We start from the raw sequence: 8,864 nt of genomic DNA on the forward strand, positions 1-8,864 counted from the left end.
AATAAATTGTGATCGCCACAACAAATGATTTTGTCTCATCAAGATTAAGAGTGAGGGTGATGAAATTATCATAGGCATGAAGAGGTGCCATGGTTGAACAGTCAATGAGATCGCTGGCATGGGAAAGGTGTTGGTGGATGTTGAGTCAGCCATGGAGAAGGAAGGAAATCATAGAGAAGACTTGAAGGAAGAAAATTGCACAAGGCTTGGGAGGATGTTCCATTAATAATAGAAATCAAGATATTGTTATACAAGATCCTTGCAATTAATCAAGGATTATATAAGGGAAAAATCCTAGTGAGAATAAGAATACAATTGCTAAAGCTGCATAACTATCCTTAACAAGACCAATCATCCAAAGTAATTGGCTGCACTAAAAGACCAAGACTATGATAATATTGCTTACTAAATCATGTCTTGTCTACCATGAATTTCACCCCTTTTGCATCAATGAGACTGGAGAACAATTACAAAAAAGGAATTCTATGCTCTAAACCATACAGTTTTTTGAATGGCAATGAATTGAATTAATGGAGAAAAGGAACATGGGGAGGACCCCGGCGATCGATCGATATGATCAATACAAGACATTAAGCAAAGTAACATAAACCACTCACACAACATAGACCCTTTTATTATCCATTGAGCTTTCTCACAGGCTTATAGTGCAGGCTTTTCGTTCGATTTCTGTTTTTCCGACCTCCTTTATCTTCACGCAAACAGGAATTCTTATTTCTAACAAATTCCAACTGTATGTTGGATATTTTCAAAATATTTTATGTTTAAAATTTGAAAAATTAGTTTTTTGAAAGAGACACTTGTTTTGTTAAATGTTATTATTCTAAAGACACTTGTGTTGCGAAAAGGTGTATTTTAAATGAAAGGGTGCCTTCATGTCTCTTTATCTTTTATAAAATAAGGCTTGGAGTTTCATTTTCATCAAGAGTCTCTCCTCTTTCACCCTTCTCTTTTTTCTCTTATGTGTGGGCATAGTGGTTGTCTTTAATTTGGTGTGCAGCCCTTGTTCTTGGCATAGGTATTGTATATTCAGGACTTATTTCCTAGTAGCCACCTGCGTACGTTGGGGAAATTAAAATCTATAAGAGAGAGCTTCGGCTTGCCTTGCCTACCTCCCAGTTCTAACCTTATTTCTATTTTCTCTTGTTTCTTACTTGAATTATTTGCATCCCCACCATCCGATCATTTATGATACCAATTTTTCTTAACACAATATGGTATGGAATTCAACTTATAATATCACAGTTCGCTCATTTATTCCTACGTAGATATTCTACAACCTAAGTCCCTAGTGCACTAAATTTGTTCAAATTAGGATGAAAAGAGTTCAATAAGAAAATTGAAATCCCATAATTTCCATCATCATCCGATCAACATGATCTCAAGCATTCATACATAGAGAAATTAGACATTTTCCTAAATTACACACAAGGAAAGGCACAACTTACAGTGTCTTACTCATACATCTGAGATAGTGCAACATGGAGATAGTGAAGAAATGTTATCATAAACTTTCATTCTTGAATGCCTCCCACGGCTTCACGCAGAGCTGGGCATCAATGGATTGAGACGGTGGACGAACACCAGAGGAATTCTTGAAGAATGAACTAGCGATTCGGTCCCCGACACTAGGGGTGTAAACGGATCGAATTCGAATCGGATATGGCTATATCCGAATTCGATTACAGTATACACTATCCGAATTCGGATTCGGATTTGGATTTGACGGCTATTTAATATCTATTACCGAATTCGTATCCGCCGGATATTGTTCGAATTCGGATATTATTCATATCCGTTTATCCGGTAAATTCGAACATTTTATTGCAACACTATATCTTTCTTCTCCTTCATGGACAATGTCATGGATAGACCCTTGACGATCTAGAGAGCGAGTGCTTGGCCCTTCGACTTCCGCCGCGAAATCCATGGAGGATTTCTTGTCTTTATTGTGAGAATCTGATTCTTCGACAGTTTCGAGAAGACTTAAAGAGCTTAATTGATTGCGATCATGGGGGCGTGCCTCAGGCCATTGTTTTGGTTCCTCGAACCGCCTGCCCCACATCTTCTTCCTAGTTCTCTCCCTCGCCCTTGCTCTCGCCATTACCCTCGACTCTCTAGCAAGTAGATGAAATGTATCTTTCCTCTTTTGTCTGATCTTTTTTCCCTTCCTATTAGCTGCCACAGATTTCTCCTTGGACTTGTTCTCGCGTCGGTCTGAATTATCAGTGCTCTCATCCATTCCGGATACAACTTCACACTCCGACGTAGAAGACACACTCTTTGTGCCTCCACCACCGCCGCTACTAGACCCATTAGTTTGTGTGAAGCCCCTAGTTACTTCTTTAATGGCTGCCTTAGATTTGTTCAGCAACCACCCCACAGTTTGACTGGCTTTATCATAACCTAGCATGTCCTGGAGATCAAAGAACTTGCGGGCTATTTCAAGGGAGTCTCATTCTCCGGTCCCTCTGACCTTGCGCGGTGAAGATCTTGCTATGCCGATCTTTCTTCCCGCCTTTCTTTCTACCCGCAATTTTACTAATTTTTGGAAACACAGCCATATCTCTAGCTGGTACAGCTTTGGTGACAGTCTCATTAGCTGTTGTAATTGCATTAGCCATCAAGATCGGATTCGAAAAAGGCCTGGAAAGGAGATCTGGCTCGTTGTGGAGAAAATCATTAGGATGCTCAATAGTGGGAGAAAAGTAGAAGAAAGGGGAGGAAAAATCATGTTTATAATTAGAAGGGTTTACATCAGACAAGAGAAATTGCTCAGTGTATGAGTGTAGAACGCCACCGGACCTGGCGTTCGATGGCAACATCTGTGGTTAGAGAAAGAACCGTAGAGAAGGAAAGGATTCTATCTATCGACCAATCTATTCTTTACTTGGACGTGGCATAGCACAAGCCGTATGTTGCTAGTACCTTTCTTCAAAAGAGCTCCACTCGTTCCATCTCTTTCAGGGCTAAGGACATGCAAACCGTAATTCTTCTGCAAATAAAAATCCCAAAAAGAGAGAGAGAGGAGATAAACAAAGATGGTAGTGAAATACCTGGATAGCTGGTGTATATTAATGACAAGGCAATTTTTCCTTTTTCTTATGTGCTTTCAAGCAAAAGGAGGCTTTTGGTGGATGGATAAGTGTGAAGTACTAGAGAGAGAGAGAGGGAGAGAGAGAGAGAGGGAGAGGTGAGTGGATGTTAGTAGTACTAGGGTTCGCACCAGTTCACGTGGGAGGAAGAAAGATCGAAAGCAACACCTTAGCTTTTTAGTCCTTAATTCAAAATCACTTGGATTCCATGTATTTGGATAGATACATAGAGAGTATAGAGAGAGTAGTATAGAGAGAGAGATATAAAGATAGGATACGATAGGGTTAGGGTTTCCTTTAAGGCCACCACTCTCTTATCCCGCTTATTCCAAGGTCCGTACTAAGGTAGAAAGGACGCGTGTCATTAATAAAAACCCATAAAGGACAATTATTTCAGGCAAAGCATATGCTGTGGCCATGCTTCTTTGACAATTCGACCCCCTATCACTATCACTGTCAAATGCTCTCTGTTCTTCCCTCTTTTTTGTTATTTCATTTATCAAATATCTACCATCTCCTTTAACAACTCCCCGTTGTTTTAGGGTTTTATTTTGGATACTCCCCTACCCATTTTAGACCCAAGAAAAAAGCTCGTACCTCTTCTTCAAATACCAATATCCAGTTGACAAGGTAACGTTTGAGTTATGACAAAGGAAAATATATTGTAATACTGTTTTCTACACTAGAACGTCCTTTTCTATTACTTTTTAAACTGTCTTTCCATTCATACATGCCGCTCTTTTGCCCTTTTCCAAACCACTCCCCACCTTCTATCTTTTACTGTAGTGCTCTGCTTTTCTCATCATTTGTGTGGTAGCTCTCCTATAAGGCTATAACTACATTTTTCTTAAAAAGTTGACAGAGCTGTATTTTCTGACACCTTCCTCCCTGAGAAGGGGTTTTCTCTGTATTCTGTTTTTTCTTATTTCCTGTTTCTTTCTTGCTTCTTTTTGTAGATATGGGTGGTCCATCTTGGCCTCCCTAATTTGCTATGATATATAATTATTGCCATTTAAAAAAAAAAGCTGTATTTTCTGTAGTTGGATAGACGTTTAATCCTTAGGTCACAAATTATTTGTAGTTTCTATAGAAAGTGAGAATTTGAAGGATTACTTGGAGGATTGATCATTGTTACATTGAATCCTAAGATCATCCACTATTGGACCCATTTGGGGCATTCCATTTACTCAATAACAGTTAATCTCGTGGCCTGCCAAGAGTTAACCAATACATTGTCTCATCCCCATCCTATTAGTAAGATAAACGCCTGCAAAAATCAATGATTTACCTTATCTGACATGAACCCAAAAGGCGCATTATATGCGAAAGGGCTTGGATCATCCAATAATGGTGGGACCGCAAGCAATAGAGTGGGTTCATTGCTGTCTACCAAATGAACGGTCAGCATCAGGGTACCCGAGGTGCATATTGGGCCAGGCCTGCTAGGAAAGGAATTCTAACAATGATCATTAGGATAGCATTTTCGGGGTTTGATAGGGGATGAAAGGGAATTTACCATCATGTCCTACTCGGGACTGGTAGGCGAGTGTGATGCTAATGAGGCAGAAGTAAGAGCTTTTCTTTTTGGTCAACGATGGGCTTTTGGACATGATTTGAGACGTATAATTGTGGAAGGGGACTCGGCTAATGCAATTAGTTGGGCTTCGAATGTTTCAAGGGGTCCCTGGCGGATTCAATGTCTAGTAGCTGAAATCCTGGATCTTATAAGAATTTTGGAACCCAGGATTGAGCATAGAAGAAGATCGGCTAATGAGGCAGCAAAAATTCTAGCAAAAGAAAGTGTATTTAGCGAGACCATGTTGGTCACTGCTTCTTATAATTAGCTAACCTGTAATTGTGTTAATTCCGCATCTGTATTTGGTGTGGGACATCTTGTCCCGTCCTTGATTATTAGTGAAATTGTCATCTTTCAAAAAAAATTCATTGGGGTAACATTTTTCATATATAGATATCATTGCCTTTCCAATCAAGTTAATGCTCCAATAAGCAAGAACCTATTTTTTGTAGTGTCGCCTAAGGTGACAACGGACGCTTATTGAAATAGCCCAAACATTTTCTCCCAATATGAGTAATCATCCAAACCTATCTTAGGGATTTATGGAATTATTAAGGGTCTTTGAGTCAATTAAAGATTAGGGTAAACCTAACCCAACATATAAATATAAATCTCACATTAATCTCATCACTTTTGCCATCAGAAACCCTAGACCAAGTGGCAGATGCTAGAATCGTGTGGGAGAGGAACCAGAGATTGGATTCGAGGCTGAAAACCCGATTCTAGGTAAGAAACTCTGTAAAGATTGATAGTTTCCTTCGGATATGCTTTTGGTAATCAAAATATATATGATATTTCCTTCAAGAGGGTGAGATCTTTCCATGTTTCCTCGGACATGATTTCATTGTTGAATCTGGATTCTTCGAGATCTACTCATTGTAGGGACCCCATAGAACCCAAGTTTACTTGATTTCGATGCTTGGTGAAGAAAATACGAAGATTTGTAGCCTTAACCTTCTCCACTGATCACCATCCGGCAAGATTCCGGTGACTAGATTAGATTCGATGGCGCCCTCTCATCACGAGGATTCCAACGGATCCAACTGCGGTCAATTTCAGCACTCAATGAAGAAGTTAGAGCATTCGGGCAGCGCGTGTGCTTCGTGTCCACCCCTGGATGGGCGGCTATTTTTACCCCCATCAAGACTAGATCTCATATTCTCAATATGGTCTACCTTGTCAAATTAAGGCTTTCCATCTTAATTATTCTAGCTAAACGTGTTAGAATTATTTAAGTCATTGGTTGTTTGCCAAGAAAATAATAGCATCATATTTATTAGGGTTTGGTATCTTGACTAAGTCACGCATGCTACTTTAAGTTTTTAGTCTTGTGCTTATCAAGTGTTAGCACCTCACCAAAAGTTGGTGTTGAGAAAATCTGCCGGGCAAAACAATCCGATCGTGCACAAATTAAACGGAAAAGTAAAATAAACAAATCAAGCCACAAGATGAATACCAAGATTTTATGTGGTTCGGCCAAGCCTACTACACGGGCGAGAAACACAATCTTCCACAATGAGAAAAACAAAATACAAGGATTACAATGGATTAAACCCAAAACCCGCAACCCTTTCCTTGCTTCTCAAACCCAAGACCGTACACCGAGAGAAACTCAAGAAAAAACCCGAAAGAAAACCCTCTATTCTTCTTCTTCTCCCTTTCTCTATCTCTTTCGTTCTCTCTTTTTTTTCTCTCTTCTTTGGCAGTCGACACACCAAACACTATCTCACACTCACGCAAGAGAGAAACTCTCCTTTTATATTTAGGTTTCTTAAAACCCAAGAAACTAAACTTTTTTTTTTCCGCCTTCCCACCGTCAATGGGAAATAAGGCAACTTTCCCAACAATCTCCACCTTGGCTTATTTCCCAGCCACCTGAAGATTTCTTGTTGATGTCGCCACTGGTCTGCTATCACCGCAAACCACCATTGGCCTTCCAAAGTACTAGCTACACACCCCCTCGAATCATCATGGTTCTGACTCCTCCCGATTCGATTAACACGGCCAATGCACATGTGTAGCTGCCAACCCGTTGACTCACCCAGTCAACCTTGGAGGGGGATCTCGATCAATCCTCCCCAACACAGGTACTGTCATTCTCTCACCATTGTCTGCAACCTGAAAACCCGTCTCTGCACCAACTGCGAAAGTGACCCTACGCGTGCATGGGCTACCATTCCGTTTCCAACTAACCATCGAGATCTTGGGAACACTAGTCACCGTGTCCCCGACCAGACGATATAACCCATCACCCTTCTCTCCTTTCATCAGAACCATACAGCAGCGTGTGATTTTCATGGCTCCACCTGCAGCTGAAAACCTGCAACCCCTAGAGTCCAACTGGCCAAGAGACACTAGATTTCTTCGCATTTTTAGGGCATACGGCACACCACCCAAAGTACGAACCACTCCATCGAACATCTTGATCTTCACCGTCCCAACTCCCATGATGTCACAAGTAGACTAGTCACCCAAGGACACTACACCAGCCCTTATCTCATGGAACGAATCAACATATTCCCTCCTGGAGCATACATGAACAGAACACCCTGAATCTAGAATCCACTCATCATGAGAAGAAGTGTGATTACCTGTGGAGACTGTGAGAACGTCTCCAAACTCTTTGCTCTGTTCATCAATTACCGCCACCACAGTATTCATAGCACCATTATTCGCTTGGTCAGCTCGTTTCGGACAATCCCGCTTAATGTGGCCATATTCCTTGCAACGGTAACATTGCACACCCTTTCCATCGACCCTGGATCTTGACATGCCTTTTCCTAATCCCCTGTCAGATGACCTTCCTCTTTGATTCCCACCATGAACAACCAACCCGTGATCTTCATTTCCACAAAGAACATGTTTCTTCCGCATCTCATTCGATAAGAGCAACGCCGTGACTTCCTCTAACTTTATCGTATCCTTACCATACAATAACGTCGTCACCATATTGTCATACGATTCAGGAAGCAAAGTAAGAAGCAAAAAGGCCTTGTCTTTTTCCTTCAACTTTTCATCAACGTTGTGGAGTTGATCCACAAGCCCGTTGAACACCATGTGTTCCAGAAGATCTCCTCATTCCTGCATCTTCAGCCCGTACACTTGCCGCTTCAGATACAACCGGTTGGCCAAGCTTTTTGACATATAAAGCTTTTCCAACTTCTCCCACAATTTAGGCGCATCTTCTTCTTCCATAACGTTAAACATAATGCTATCTGCCATACCTAGCCGAATCGTGCTGACCGCCTTAGACTCTATGTCTTCCCACTCGGCATCCGTCATCTTCTCTGACTTTCCATCCTTTCCCTTCAACGCCTTAGCCAAGCCCTGTTGAACTATGTTGTCCTTCACCCTCATCTGCCATAAGGTGAAATTGCCCTTGCCGTCAAATATGTCGATGTTGAACTGAGTAAAACTTGATTTTACTGCCATCTCAGATTACTCCGCTCTTCACGGTGTAGCGCTCCACCTCAAATGAGAATCTTTCTACTCCAAAAGATCGCTCTAACTGTGATCCAATCACAACACCCACAATCACTCCACCCGTCCTTGACGATCGCTCCACCTAAGCTCTGATATCACTTGTTGAGAAAATCCGGTGGGCAGAACATTCCGATCGTGCACAAATCAAACAGAAAAGTAAAATAAACAAATCACGCTACAAGATGAACACCAAGATTTTACATGGTTCGGCCAAGCCTACTCCACGGGTGAGAAACACGATCTTCCACTATGAGAAAAATAAAATACAAGGATTACAATGGATTAAACCCAAAACCCGCAACCCTTTCCTTGCTTCTCAAACCCAAGACCGTACACCGAGAGAAAACCCAAAAAAAAACCAAGAGAATAACCCAGGAAGAAAACCCAAAGAGAAAACCCTGTATTCTTCTTCTTCTCCCTTTCTCTATCTCTTTCCTTTTCTCTTTCTCTCTCTCTTCTTTGGCAGCCGACACACCAAACACTATCTCACTCTCACGCAAGAGAGAAACTCTCCTTTTATATTTAGGTTTCTTAAAACCCAAGAAACTAATTTTTTTTTTTCGCCTTCCCACCATCAATGGGAATTAAGACAACTTTCCCAACAGTTGGTTTTCTATGCTAATCAAGCTAGTATAGCTTTATGCTTATCAGAAATCAAGAGTTAATGCATGCCTCAAGGGATTAGGGCTGTG

General features: G+C 41.1%; 1 pseudogene; it reads right to left on the reverse strand.

Moving 5' to 3' along the window:
- Window positions 1-1,742: 1,742 nt before the first annotated feature.
- On the reverse strand, window positions 1,743-2,950 carry LOC143863898 (uncharacterized; annotated as a pseudogene).
- Between the last annotated feature and the right edge of the window lie 5,914 nt (window positions 2,951-8,864).

Source organism: Tasmannia lanceolata, unplaced genomic scaffold, assembly GCF_043159265.1.
Source record: "Tasmannia lanceolata isolate RefF3 unplaced genomic scaffold, GAP_Taslan_0.1 ptg000044l, whole genome shotgun sequence".
Taxonomy (NCBI): Eukaryota; Viridiplantae; Streptophyta; class Magnoliopsida; order Canellales; family Winteraceae; genus Tasmannia; species Tasmannia lanceolata.